Source organism: Ambystoma mexicanum, chromosome 8 (assembly GCF_040938575.1).
Source record: "Ambystoma mexicanum isolate Mex_15411 chromosome 8, UKY_AmexF1_1, whole genome shotgun sequence".
NCBI classification, from domain to species: Eukaryota; Metazoa; Chordata; class Amphibia; order Caudata; family Ambystomatidae; genus Ambystoma; species Ambystoma mexicanum.
In genome coordinates this window covers 17,217,998-17,233,139 of record NC_090929.1, presented here as the reverse complement: position 1 = coordinate 17,233,139, position 15,142 = coordinate 17,217,998, and the positions used below count along the sequence as shown (strand labels likewise).

The following is a 15,142-nucleotide window of genomic DNA, read 5'->3' as shown; positions in this document are numbered from 1 at the left end:
TACAATATGCACACACACATACACAAGGGGGTCACAGCACAAATCCATCAAAGGGTGCTAGAAGAATGTTGCACACTGCAGCATGCACACACACACACACACACACACACACACACACACACACACACACATCCATCAAAAGGTGGCAGGAGAATGTACATCACTACAGCATGCACACATACACACACACAGGGAGCACACCACACATCCATCAAAAGGTGCCAGAACAAAGTATATCAACGCTACAGCATTCACACAAACAAATGGAGCACACAACACATGCATCGCATGACAAATGCTAGAATCATGTGCAAAGGAAAATGTACACTGCTAACAAAAACCTAAAATCATGCTTATTTGTTCTACTCGCACTAGAAACGTACTTTCTCACTCTCCTTTTACTAACCCGGTTACTCCCTGCTAGGGAGCATTTTGCACTACCCTCTAGTGAGGGCCGTGTAATCACCTAGCTTAATGGTGCAAACAGTGTCTCCCCCAAAATGAAAGACTAGACTCTCCAATGGTAGCTTTAGGAGAGCGGTCAGGCTTAATTTCAGAAAGGAAGAATGCTGGCAGGGAGATACAATTAATCCAAACAGAAACCACTGCAACACACGGAAAAAACACACATTTATTATAAAATCGCACAAAATATGAATGCTGGGAAAAATAATGACTGCGTGCATAGTGATGAGAAAAAACAGTCAATGCCCTCTGTTAAGAGGGATTATCAGAATCAGCCCTGTAGACAGATTCTGAGCGGCCTTCCAATTCTGACAAACGGGGACAAACACTAGTGTCTAGCAAAACACTATCTGGGGAGTCAGGACGAGCAGCCAGGCCAAGACTTGAGGGTGTGAGAGTGGTAGGGGCTCAGTTAAGCACCCACAGAGCTCGCTTAATAACATACGTTAGGCAGAATGCATAACAATACAGCCATTTATGTAGGCCTCAGAGAAGCGCTTAGCAATGAAAGCAAACACAGGTAAGCAGCACACCAACAACATTGACTACCACTTTATCCACATTCATTTTGGTGTACTATTATGTTATGAGCCGTAACACTACACCTTTAAAACACAGTTCAAATATGTTTGGAGACTAGTGTAAGTGTAGCGAAACAAGTGAATACAAAAATCAGCTAAGTGATCAACACTGAGAATAGGTTGTACACAAAGGAATTGGCAAAAACACCATTCAAAACCTTAAAACCAAGTACTAACCTTAAAAAGTCCCTCCCGAGCTAGAAAAGCATTGTACTAGTGCCCTACAGCACATTTACATTTTGTGTATGAAATGCTCACCACCTGTTAGGAAAGGTTTCTCTACTGCACCTTTCTTTCCATTTCTATGGAACCACAAACTTTTTGCTTTTATTTTTGATCCTGACCTGTTCTTTTTACAGTGCAGTGAAGCCCTACGCTTCACTACACTGTTGTTTGCTCACATGTTATGGGGAAACTGACATGTCCTTCAGGCTGTCAGTACTGGGAAACATTGTTTCCCTTAGTCTAGTTACTTTATTACTACTTTTAGTAACTTGTTATCACTGTACAATACATTTTACAATGCAGTACAATGGAGTATACTTTTGTTTTTGCCCTAGAGTAACACTCAAAACATTTGTTGGTTACTCTGGGTGTGCTAAATGGACAAGCTGGTGGTGGCAGCAACTTTACACCATCTTTTGGTGCTTTTCTTAGCCTTACCGCATTTAGCTACTAACTGTGGCTAGTGTCCAAACATGACCATGCCACAAGGTTTTTTGCTCGTCTTTTGGTCATCTAGTCTTTTAGCCTTCTTCCTGGCCTGTCTTGCTAACTTTCCTAAAAAAGATACAATACTTTGGCTTTGCCATTGCTTGCTCTCCCAAGCCTTCCCGAAAGTTGGGGACACTTTGGTTAGTTAGAATAACTTGCCCTCTAACCCTTGGAACCGTTCACTGGACCCCAGAGACGTTACCTTCATTTTTTCCAGCATCACAACCTATGGCGGAACTTTTTCTGAACTTTTGGGCATAAAGCCCCAAACAATTTAGGGAAGGACTTTTGAAGTTAGGATTAATTCTCTGTGGACCTGTAGTGCATAAACAAATCTGTACTTTCTTTTACAGGGGTTTGATTTTATAATGCCCTACTCTAGTGGCTGTGTATATGTAATCTATTAATGTTGTGTGTACTCTACCTGTTAGTAGTAATTTTTCATAGTGTTGTTTGGCCATAAATAAATAACTGTATTTGTATACATACTACTGTCTACGTATAATTTGTGTGTACTCATTGTGGACCCTTTACAAGCTCACCAGCTCTTGAGGCTTAGCCTAGACTCTTGTCACTGCTACATTGAACTGGTTTGGCTACAGCTCCCTGAGTAGTCCGTGTCACAATATAGGCTGGCCTTCTATACATCTGTCCACCAGGCCAGAGTATAGAAAAATCAGTCCTAACACCGCTATTAACTGCGTTATAAAAGAATTATAATTTTAGTCCTTTTCCACTTTTCCTGTAACTTTCTAGTGACAGGTTCCTCTGAGTGGCTGGTGGCAGTGGATATTTTCTAGTGACAGGTTCCTCTGAATGGCTGGTGGTAGTGGATACTTTCTAGTGACAGGCTCCTTTGAATGGCTGGTGGCAGTGGATATTTTCTACTGACTTTTTGTGTACTTTCCTCGCAGGCTGTTGTCGCAGCTGCTCTAAGGGACACATGGGTCACAACTGACCTAAAATGGTGGCTGTACTTTATTTTCTCCATCTCATGATGACTTGTCATTTCTTGAGCCGCCTTCTGCCTACCGGGGTGGGCGGGGTCCTGTTAGGTCTCTCGTCTTTGGCTGGCGAAGTACGCCAAAGGTCTCCGAGTGCCTGAAAGGACAGGGAGTGGAAGACACCGATACTCCCCTGGTCTTTGTCTCGCAGTGAGTCTGCCTGGAACCAGTTCGCACTGGGAGGTTGGCTGTCTTTTGTGGACAAGCCCCCCCTTCCCCCCCCTTGCCTTGTATGGGTGGATTCAGCCGGTTTCCTGCACAAAAGGATAGGGTGCTGGAGTGGAAACTAAGCGTCGACCACTGAAAGGGGGAGGAGGAGGAGAGGAAGGAAAAGAAGAGGAAGGAGAAAGATGGAGAAGAAGAGGGAGAAAAATAAGAGGATAATGAAAAGGAGAAAGAATAAGTTACTTACCTGTAACTGTTGTTCTCCAGCATGGGGTCCGGCATGGATTCACATGCTCATGAATATTTCCCGTCGTCAGGCTGGGAATCCTCGGTAAAGAAAAAAATCAGTTCAGTTCTGAACTGACTTTCTCGTAACAACCAATCACCGGTCTCTGGGTCATACTGCCCCAGCCAATGACTGCCCTCTACCTTAGCCCCTCCTCTGGCAGCTATCTTCAGATTTGGTAGTATGTAAAGTGGCAGTGGGGCCAAGTGAAGAGCCGCAGAGGGGTAGGCGGGAGGGTTCTCATGTGAATGCATGCCAGACCCATGCTGGGGAACAACAGTTACAGGTAAGTAACTTGTTCCTTCTCCAGCATGGGGTCTGTCATGGATTTGCATGCTCATGAATAAAGAATACATAGCAGTACACACATGCACAACCATGGGAGGTGGCAAGGCTCAATATTAAGCATCTCAACATTAAGCATCTCTTACCTCCTCACCAGGCTCACCTTCAAGCGAACAGGTTGCACAGCACTGCTTGGACGACTTTGGACTCCTCCCTATAATCCCAGTTGATGCAGTAGAATTTCGTGAAGGTATGCGTTGACCTCCACGTAGCAGCCCTGCAGATGTCCAGCAGGGGTACACCAGACGGGAATGCCGTAGTTGCAGCGATCGCTCTGGTCGAATGGGCTCTCGGACGGCCAGGCAACGATGACAATGGGTGATGCAGCCGGAGAGCCACCTGGAAATGGAAGCCTTGGAGAGGGCCTTCCCTTGGTTCACAGGGCCAAAGTTCACAAACAGCTGTGATGTCTTCCGAAAACACTTTGTGCGGTCCACGTAGAACTTCAGCGCTCTAGCCACATCAAGCGAGTGCAAAGTCCTCTCAGCCGGCGACAAAGGCGACGGGAAGAAAACTAGTAACACAAAGGGCTTGTTGAGATGGAAGTCCGACAGCACCTTGGGCATGAAGGAGGGGTGCGTCCGTAGCACCACCCTCGTCTTGTGGAATGTCAAGTAAGGAGGTCTACAAGAGAGGGTCTGGATCTCTCCCACTCGTCGTGCAGAGGTGATGGCGACAAGAAACTCGGTTTTCCACGATAAAAACTTCAGCTGTGCCGAATGTATAGGCTTGCACTGGGGACCCATGAGCCTAGTCAGTACGACATTAAGCTCCCACACCGGGGCCTTCACCGGCGGGAACGAACTGAAAAGTCCTTTTATGACTTCCTTGTCCAGGCGGTGTGACCATAACGATGACCGCCCCAGAGTTCTGGTCTAGCTAGAGATAGCCACCAGATTAACCTTGATGGACGCATGAGCCAACCCTGCCTTGGTCAGCGACAGCAAGTACGGCAGCACCTGCAGAGCCGTAATCCATAGACGATCGAGTTTCTGTGCACGGCACCAGACTGCGAACCCCTTCCACTTATGCCTTTAGCATTTCAGTGTAGACGAAGCCCTGGCCTTGGCAAGCACTTCCTTGCAGTACGCCGGGATACTGTATCCTCCAAACTCTAGTGCTGCAGGAGCCAGGCCTGCATGTTCAGCAAACCTGAGTCGTGGTGCAGAATGGTGCCTCCTTCCTTGGCGAGACGATATGCGTCCGCCGGACGCTTGACTGGAGGGGACGCTGACATGTCCAGAAGGTTCAAGTACCATATCTGCCTCAGCCACGCCGGTGCAACAAGGATCATCCTGGACTGGGACCGTCTGAGTTGACAGAAGCAACAGCAACGGGGGAAGGCATAGAGGAACAGGCCGTCCCAGGGGAACGAGAACGCATCCCCCATGCTCCCCGGCTGGGGAAACCTGCTGGCGAACCTCCGGCACTTGGTGTTCGTCGACGTCTGCAAATTGACAAGGGGGGTCCTGGGAGTCGCAAACAGATTGATCTGGGGCTTGCCCCATCGTCTCAATAGAAGATCCACTTGGTCCTGCCGAAGCTCCCACTCGTGGCATGAGTGCAGCTCCCTGCTGAGAGAGTCGGCAACGGTGTTCTTCACTCCTGCAAGATGAAATGGGACAAGGAACATCTCCTGGGCGACGGCCCATCGCCATAGGTCCTGCGCCTCCCTGGAGAGCGGAGGGGGAGATCTGGTGCTCCCTAGCTTCTGGATGTAAAACATCCTGGTGGCGTTGTCCGTGAAGATCTGCACCACCTTGCCCTTGAGGGAAGGAAGGAAAGACTTGAGGTCCCAAAACATTGCCCGTAGCTCCAGAACATTGAAGTGCAGCAACCTCTCCTCCAGTAGCCACAGGCCTCTTGCGGGGAGACTTCCGGTGTGTGCTCCCCAACCTTCCAGGGATGTGTCTGTCGTGACTGTCTCCTGATGAAGGGGGGTCTGGAAAACCGCACCCGCCGACAGACGTGCGCAGACACCCCACCACCGAATCGCATGACGGAAACTCTCATCGAGGGTGATCTTGTCCTTGAGGCTTCCAGATACCTGGATCCAGCGGGCATCGAGGAACTCCTGCAGCGGTCGCATCCGCAGCCTGCACAGGCGCACAAGGTATATGCATCACAACATCATGCCGATAAGGGACTTGATGGACCTCACCCTTGTGACCTCCAGGGCCAACAGCTGTTGTACCTTGCCCAGGATGGCTGCAATTCTCTCCTCCGACGGGGCCGCCAGGCACGACACCGTGTTGAGCCAGGACCCCAGAAACAGCGTGTTCTGTGATGGCTTCAAGCAGGACTACACAAAGTTTATCGAGAACCCCAGTTCCTTGAGTAGCCGGACGGCTATCTCTCTAGACATCACAGGTACGGGTAGACTTGAATCCCCTGCGAGGGCAGCCGCGCCACCACTAGCACCAGACACTTGGTGAAAACCCTTGGTGCCGACTTCAATCCGAAGGGAAGGTCCTTGAATTAGTAATGCTGCCCTTGGACCACGAAGCACAGAAACTTGCGGTGCCCCTTGTGGATGGGAACGTGGAAATAGGCATTCTCCAAATCCAGCGAAGACAGAAGTCCCCTTCCTCCAGCTGACCAGCATGTCCTGAAGGGTGACCGTCCGAAATTTCTGGGACCGGATGTACTTGTTGAGGCGGCAGAGGTCTAGTATAGGTCTCCAAACGCCTGTCTTCTTTCTGACAAGGATGTACTGAGAGTACACTCTGGAGCACAGAGCCTTTTTGGGCCGAGTTCTATCGCACCCTTCCTCAGCATGGCCCGTACTTCCAGAAGAAGGTGATGGACATGGTTTTCCTTCCTGGCCACGGGTGGAATGACCGGGCACCTACATTAAAATTCCAGGGTGTGCCCGTGGGCCAGGGCGTCCAGCACCCAACGGTCGGTGGAGATGGACTTCCACACGCTGACAGTTCACCAGCCGGCCTCCCACGAAGGTGGGGGCCCCGACGTCACGGCCGGTTCAGTCCTGCTTCACCATGGTTGCGCCACCTTGCAGGCCTTGGCGAAGACGGCGACCACCTCCGGACTTGCTACGGTCCCTGTAGGCTTCCTGAGCCGAAGAGCGGGACGGTTGACGATAGGACGATGATGAGCCACCACCAAAATCTTTGGAGGACGCCAGGGACTTTCCTCCGGAGGTCCGAAAAGGAGGCTGCCGCTGCTGGAGTGTGTCTCGGTATCCGCCTTGATGGCCTGGAGAGACTCGTCCACAGTCTTTCCGAATAAGTTGTCCCCATCGAAGGGCATGTCCAACACCCTCGACTGTACGTCCTGGCGGAAGCTAGTGGCCCTCAACCAGCCCCGCCGAAGGCAAACACCATTGCCCATCTGACGGAATCTTGTGTCGGCGATGTCCGTGGCCATTGTGATGCCATGGTCCAATGCCACCTCGCCTTCCTGTAGGATCTCGAGCGCTTCTGCTCTCTTGTCGTCGGAGAGAAGTCCAGGAGGGGAGCGATCTTGAACCATAGCTCCCTGTCATAACAGCCCACGATGGCCAAAGCGTTGGCCGCCTTGATTGTCGTCGCAGCCGACGAAAAATGACCCATCGCCCAATGGCATCCAGCTTCTTTCCCTCGCCGTCGGGGGGAGGAGGAGGAGGAGAAGATGCTGATGCGGAGGACCCAGAAGACTTCTTCCTCGCCACTGCCGAGACCACAGAGTCCGGGGATGGCTGGGTTCTGAGACACTTGGGTGCAGAGTCTAGCACTCTATTTCTTCTCGTACCAGTCCCTCTTCGCCGTTGCAGAGGACAGGTTCTTCATAAGGAACAGTCCCTCGTCCCAAATGTCGTCCAATAGAGGGATCGAAAGCACAGTCTTCCTCTTGGCCACCCGTCGCTAGTACAAGAGCCTTCCTTCTTTTCCTCGGGAGCCAGTTGGAACATTTCCGAGACCCTGGAAATCATGGCATGGAAAGAGCCAAGCTAGTCGGGAGGCGAGGCCCTGGGCACTGGAGACGGGAGGTCCACTCTGTCGTCCGTACTCTTGCCCGTCACTGTATCCGGTTCTGTATTGTCCCTTGTCGGAGGTGATGGCGATGAAGGATGGCAAGGAGGTGGCGGGTAACCTCTCCTCCTCTTGACAGGGGGTTCCTCAGACGCCCCAGGCGCTGCAGGGTCTCCCGCCAGCGACAGGCGCATCCTCATCAGGATCTCTGAGCACAAGGTGTGCAGTGCCTGTAGGATATCTGCCGACATGTCCGCTGGCGGTGGAGGCGGTGGTTGCGACAGGAGCGATGGCAGTGGTGTGATGTCCTCCGGCTCCTCTCCGTCCAGCTGCTCTTCGTCGGTTTCCTTGCCGCTCTCCACGTCCGCCTCACCAGGGTCCTTCCCGTAGGACCTGGCCTCGACAAGCTTCTTAACCAGTACAGTCTTCAGACCAGAAAGAATGTCCAAACCCTGCAGGACTATCGCCCCCCCTTCTTTCCGCTCGACCAGCGGGGATGGTCTAGAGGAGATCTGCATCCGCGGCCTTTGCTAGGGACGCCACCACTCCTTCAAGGGAAGATTTTGCCTGCTGAACCTTCACGATCTTGGATGCGCTTGAGACCTTCACCATGGGGGGGGGGGTCAGCGCCCCGCTCCCCCTTGGCTTTCTCCATCAGAATCGGCTGGGACTCCTCCAGAGGTTTGCCCGGATGGTCCGACTTCCTCTTCATCGCCCACCCAGAGCGTTGGCTCGTGGTTGAAGGTGCCAGGGATGCCGTTCCCAACCAGGCCGCCAAGGAGCCCGTCCCAACGGCGCTCCCGGTGCCTGCGGGCTTGCAGTGCTTTGCCTAATGTTGGACCCCCGTCGCCGGAGCACCCTCAAAGGTCTTAGCAGCCTGCTCAGATTTACTCTTGCTGGGTGAGGTTCGGGGCTCACCCGCAGCCGGGATCTTTGCCTGGAGCCACTCGGGGAGCCGCTTGCGACGGTCCTTCATGGTGCGGGGCACCATATTCTTGCAGAACGCACAGGTCTCCTCCACGTGCATTTGGTCGGAATGTAGGCAGGGAAGGCACAGAGTGCCCATCGTCCAGGAAAATGTTCCGTAGTCCACATCCAGGGCAGATCCGAACAGAGGCATCAAGTTTCCTTTATCTTCAGCCATGTCCACGTGGGGTAAGCCTCAAAGAATCTTGAGGGGTGTACAAAGTTCTGAAAAACGGGCCCCCGTTAGTTGGATGATGGATCGATGAGGCTTGAGGCTCGATTGACCGGAAAAAATAGAGTAAACTCTTAGAAAAATCGCAAAACTTAGTAAAAGCTCAAGAGCTATAGCATGAGGACTCCTAACACTTGAACATGCAGTAAAAATCTGAAGATGGCTGCCAGAGGAGGGACTTAGGTAGAAGGCAGTCATTGGCTGGGGGCAGTATGACCCACAGGCCAGTGATTGGTTGTTAGGAGAAAAGCAGTTCAGAAGTGAAACTGATTTTTTCTTTAGCGAGGATTCCCAGCCTGACGGGGAATATTCATGAGCATGTGGATCCATGCCAGACCCCATGTTGGAGAAAGAGAAAGAAGGAGAAAGAGGGAAGAGAGGAGAAGGAGGAGGATCAGCAAAAGGAGAATGAGAAGGAGGCGAGGGGAAAAGAGGGAGTACGAGAAGAAAGAGGGAGAAGAAGGAGAGAGGAGGAGAGGAGGAAGAGGAGTAGATAAAGAAGGATGCGAGGGAGGAGGAGGAGGAAAGGGAGAAGGTGAAGGGGAGAGGAGAAAGAAGGAGCTGATAAGGAGAAAGAACGAGAAATAGAAGAAGGAAAAAGGAGGAGGAGGAGAGGGAAAAGGAGAACAAGAAAGGTGGAGGAGAGGGAGAAGGAGGAGAAGGCGAAGGGAGAGGGAGAAGGAGGAGAAAGAAGGAGAAAGAGGGAGGAAAAAGAGGGAGGAGAAAGAGAAAGAGGGAGGGGAAGGAGAAAGAGGGAGGGGAAGGAGAAAGAGGGAGGGGAAGGAGAAAGAGGGAGGGGAAGGAGAAAGAGGGAGGGGAAGGAGAAAGAGGGAGGGGAAGGAGAAAGAGGGAGGGGAAGGAGGCAGAGAAGGGGAAGGAGGCAGAGAAGGGGAAGGAGGCAGAGAAGGGGATGGAGGAGGAGAGACTAAGCAAGAGGGAGAAGGAGGTGGAGGGAGAAGGAGGAGAAGAGGGAGGAAGAAAACAATGAGAAGGAGAGGAGGAGGAGAAAGGGAGGGAGATGGAGGAGAGGAGAGAAGGAGGAGAAGTAGAGGGTGGAGGAGGAGGAGAAAGAGAAGGTGAAAGCGAGGGAGGAGAGGGAGGAAGAGAAGGACAAAATCTGCAGTCCCCTCCAGTAATCACTTTTGTTCCAACCTCCCCTTCTGATCGACAGGGAAGATCCAGACCAGACTACTTCCTTCCTTGGACTGGTGGGCCTAACATGTCTCAAGACCAGCTGCATTTTGAGCCGACCCACGAAGAGCTAGTACCGTCCTGGGCTGCAATCTCCCAATACCCTGGGACCTGGGCCAAATTACTGTGCATGTTTCGGCTGAAACCTTGTGGGCATCCGTGTGGGTCTACAGTGACTCTCTCCCTCTTCTAGATGTATTCTCAACTGAGAAACGGAGGGAAGTCTGCCATGTTACAACCGTCACTGAACTGAAACCTGTGTTGAGTCCCAACAAGCCAGTATCGTGAAGATCGTCTGCTGGGCGTCCCATTGCAAGAAGGTGACCGTCTGCTCCCGCCAAAAGTTCCTTCTTCAGCCACCAGGCCAAGAAACCCGAACTGGAGCCTGCTATCACCTCACCTTGGTGACCCAATGGTGAAACCGCTTTCCACTTCACAAAAGGTACTTTCCCGCTCTTAGGTACTTACTTGGGTGCTTTTTTATGTTGATTCACACTCCATCTGAGCTTTCCGAGACACATTTGGGTGGACAATCCAGTTGTGTTCTCCCTGGCCTACAACATCGGTCCTTGGGGCTACCTAACCTCCCTGAAACCACCCTTTACCAACAACTTTACTTACTTGCAACATAGAAGAATCTTCTGACACTTTTAATTTTGCCAGCATCTGCCTTCCTTTGTTCTTCTGCCCACTGGCCTTGGTTCCCCAGTGTCCCATATGACTCAGACTAATTTCCAGATAAGGTTGGACTACCTAAGCATAGGCTGCTTTGAAGTTATTACCAGTATTGATCTGCTATTGCATGTTGGTTGATCTAATTAACTAACATTAAACTACTCAGACTACTTACCTGTATTCCATCCGAGGTCTACTACTGAAATAGAGTATTGAATGCAAACATCCTACTGTATATACATATAACTTGTTTTACTTACCTTAAGCCTAGTATTGGGTTGAGTGTTGCCTCAGTATATATAATAACCATATTTTGTTTAGATAATTCCAGTGTGTTAAGTGTTTCCTTGACTGAAAGTGTGCTCTGAGGTTGTACTTACCTACAGCCCTTTTCCCTCATAGAATAAGCCTTGCCCATAGCTACCAAATGGTTTGGAAAGTTCAGGCCAAATCTAAGAGTTGGAGCCTTGTACATCTAAGAGCAAGTCTTCTGAAGTCTTACCACAGGTGGACGTTCGTAAAACTCCCTAACAGAGTCACAGGTCACAATTAAAGTCTCTAAATGAAGCTAGAAGTCTCTTTCAGGAAGATGCACAAATGTTGGCTTGAGCCAACAAGTAGCTGTAAGTGTTTCAAAGTTCTGTAAAAACAAGGAGAAACACTTCAACAGACCTGTGCCAAACCAACCACCTTAGGGAAGACCGATGGGGAGGATACCAGACCAGAACACCACTGTTATGGTTAGGGAGAAATAGTGGTAAGACTTTACACCCACACAACCCTATGGAGAAGGGAGTGAAGGGCCAACACATGTACTCGGATTCACTCAAAGAACATGGTAGGAGTTGCTGAAATCGCTGGGCCTTCTAGATTCCTGCCTGGCTTCCGTTAGAGGAAGCACAGGGGCTGCGGGTGCAGAAGCAACTTCAGGATTCGGTTTCTTAGATCTGGCATGGTTGCGGTTTGTGCTCTGATGGACTGAATCTGGATTCTGGACACCCAGTGGACACAGACCTTGGGGCCACCACTCCAGCAACAACCTCAGAGGACTTCCCGGACGTAATGCAGACCGCAATCAGCAATTGCCACTTGAAGAAAATGGCATAAGGCGACACCCGGGGCGGGAACCAAGAACCTGCTGCTTTTCATGGTGGAGAGCAGAAACGTTAGGGAAATGCTTCTTATTCTCCAAGCTGAGGCTCTGCTGAGTCCCAAAGCACAAGTCGGGACAGCAACGGCTGCAGCGAAGTAGCCCAGGACGACATCTAGCTAGTCCAGTGGATGGTTCCGAAGCGCCTCCAGAGGCTTGACCTTCAAGAAGAGGTTGGGACTGGTTGTTCCCGCCGGACCATGGGGTGAAGCACCAATGAAGGTCGTCTTCAGATCTGCAAAGAGGTAGGGCTTGGTGGGTCAAGGGCGGCTGGTGAGCTGCCAACGATGAGATCCGGGTCTTCAGCAGGCTGCTCTCCTTTGCAGGGGTCTTACTTAAACAATGATTTGATGAACGCCTGCAAGAGTACTCCTTTATCCAGAACCCAGCCCACCAATGGTAATGATCTGCCCCATTCCAACTAGCAGGGGCTGTCTAATTCAGGACAGCCTCCGACCACTGCATCTGCCCTGCAACAGACCAACCTGACATCGATGTGGAATAGGTTCAGACAGACCGCCATTTTTCCTGCAAAAGCTGGAGCTTTGCCTGGGAAAGGGCCTACCATCTATGGAAAATACAGCCACTCCAGGGCAAGGTGGTCAGGCGAAAACCTCTTGTCAGGGCCATTTTAGCATATATGTGCTCTAATTGGCATAAAGCAGTAAAATGCAAGAGTGCACGAAACTATATAAAGAAAAAAAGCTACACAAGTATCCGTTGCCACCAGCCCATCACTGCCACTTCATCCTCTTGGGCTACTATCCTGCTACCACCTCTACCCACTCTTAGGCCAATTTACCACTGCTGCTGGGTGTACCTCAAGCCTGTACCCCAACCCGGAAGTCTTTCAAATGTGACAACCTGCTCCATGTCGCTACCCTCAACCCTTGCTCTGCTGTCAAATACTCCTCTGATATCTGCCAGCACCTCGAAGACCTTGACTTGGATGTCCTCGCTCTCACCAAGACATGGTTCACGGTCAGCTCCGTGATGAGTTTTAACACTCTGGTCCCTGATGGCTACAAGATCCTCTCTGAGCCCACAACAAACTAACCCAGAGGTGAAGTAGCTCTGATATTTCCAGAGCGGGTCCCTGCCTCCGTCATTCCTACGCAGGCTTACTCCTCCTTTGAATGCCTCATCTGCAGGCTCTCTATCTCGCCTCTGGCCACCTGGTCAGGTTGCCCTCTTTCTCTCAGAGTGGGCTGCCCTCTCCTCTACGTCTTAGCTTTTCTTCCTCAGAGACCTTCTGATCCAAAGGGGGGGGGGGAAGGAGAGAGTGTGTGCGTGTCCGTGTCCGTGTCCGTGTGTCCGTGTCAGTGTGTGTGTGTGTGTGTCTGTGTGTGTCCGTGTGTGTGTGTGTGTGTGTCCGTGTGTGTGTGTGTGTCCGTGTGTGTCCGTGTCCGTGTGTGTCCGTGTCCGTGTGTGTCCGTGTGTGTCCGTGTGTGTCCGTGTGTGTCCGTGTGTGTCCGTGTGTGTGTCCGTGTGTGTGTCCGTGTGTGTGTGTGTCCGTGTGTGTGTGTCCGTGTGTGTGTGTCCGTGTGTGTGTGTCCGTGTGTGTGTGTGTCCGTGTGTGTGTGTGTCCGTGTGTGTGTGTCCGTGTGTGTGTGTCCGTGTGTGTGTCCGTGTGTGTGTCCGTGTGTGTGTCCGTCCAAGAAAAAACGAAAAACCCTTGAAATTCACCAGTTATGGTAAGCTAAGCAACCGTAACTCAGTCCACTGCTAAGACAAACACCCAGGACATCACTGATGACATCCCATGTGCATTTACTTTTCATACAAGGGGTTGTGAATGTAATGTTGGCAAAAAAGTATCAGGGATTATCGGGAGATGTGTAATAAACAAAATACTTCATCACGCAATCTAGTGTTCTAAAGAAAATTTCTTTGCAGTGTTCTTTCTAGTACAGGAACCTACTCATACAGAAATGTAGGTATTGGCTGCAGTATACACCACAGAGGTGCTATATATGTAATTTTCCAAAGTCATATAATAAAACGGTGAATGCTTCTGAATCAGACTTTTCCGGTCTGTAAACCTTGTACTAAGTAGCTAATAAGGCATCACTTACTACATATGTCTACTAATACAAACAAAACATAAATAGTCTACAATGCATACAAATGTGGGGCTTATATATGGAAAGTAAAGTAAGCAAACAAGAGGCAGTATCATTAGCAACTGTGTATAATCTACATGATTGTATTTGCGCACAAAAAGGATTGCTGTGTTTCAGGCCTGCTTCTTCCCCCATATATGTACATCACAAGATGCGATTAAATTCTAAGAAAAGTAGTGTAAAAACATGTGAGAATAGCAATATCTATAAATGTAATATCCTTTGAAAGTTAAGTTTCTTACCATCAGTAAAATAACCCACTTGGCCTAGATATGGCAGTGAACAAACAAGAAGGGGCTAGACATGTGATGTCATCAATGATATTTGTGATGTCATCCTTGATGTCCTGGGTGTTAGTCTTAGCAGTGGACGGTGGTGGTGGGAGTTATGGTTGCTTAGCTTACCATAACTGGCGAATTTCAAGGGTTTTTCGGTTTTACATGGAACCATAACGTCCCGTTAAAGTTTTTTTTAGTGAATTTGATAGGTTTTTAGTAGGGCAACTTAACCATAGCGTTCCTTTAACAAAGTTTTTTTACTGAATTTCATAGGTTTTTAGTAGCACAACTTAACCATAACGTCCCTTTAACAACGATTTTTTTACTGAATATACACTTTCATGGCGTGAATTTGGGAGATGTTTACTAGGATTCCCTTACTTTATATACATGTAACATAGAACATACAGAACCCCCTTGCTAATGATTTTTGAAGTCCACAGACTGTGCATATGTCAGCGGACGGGTGCGGACGACATCAACACTACCCAAACACTCAGGGGGTATTGGAAATTCTTCCATCATACCATATAAAACTTGCACACGTTTAAAAAGCAGCACATAAACACATAAGTAATAATAAATAAGCAGTGGAACCTAACATCACCCATCCATTTAAATACCATATATAATGGAATGGATTATACCATAACAAAATAGAAATGCCTCCAAAATAATTACCTCACAGAAATGGCAGAGCTAGGAGCGACAGTACACAATGCATAAACATTTCCAGAAACTAGTAAGTAAACTTCATTTGTCTTATTTATTTGTAGACTTTTTGTATGAGCTACAGAACAATTAATGTATTGGTGTGTTTCACACAGAAATGTGCAGTACTTTGGAGTGGCTCGAGGAGAATTTTCTGCGTGACGAAATGTCGGAAAATAGCGATAATATTGGTACACACTTCTCTGCATAAGCAAATTAATCATCAGCCCTTTATGCATACGTAACATATGGGATACATTACTCACCGTAATCATATTTCTGATG

The 15,142-nt window shown here is 49.5% G+C and overlaps 1 protein-coding gene across 4 annotated transcripts in view; it reads right to left on the bottom strand.

Moving 5' to 3' along the window:
• Nucleotides 1–15,142, bottom strand: part of GOLGA2 (golgin A2) — a 918,457-nt gene that overhangs the window by 198,297 nt on the left and 705,018 nt on the right. The gene's annotated exons all lie outside the window — the stretch shown is intronic.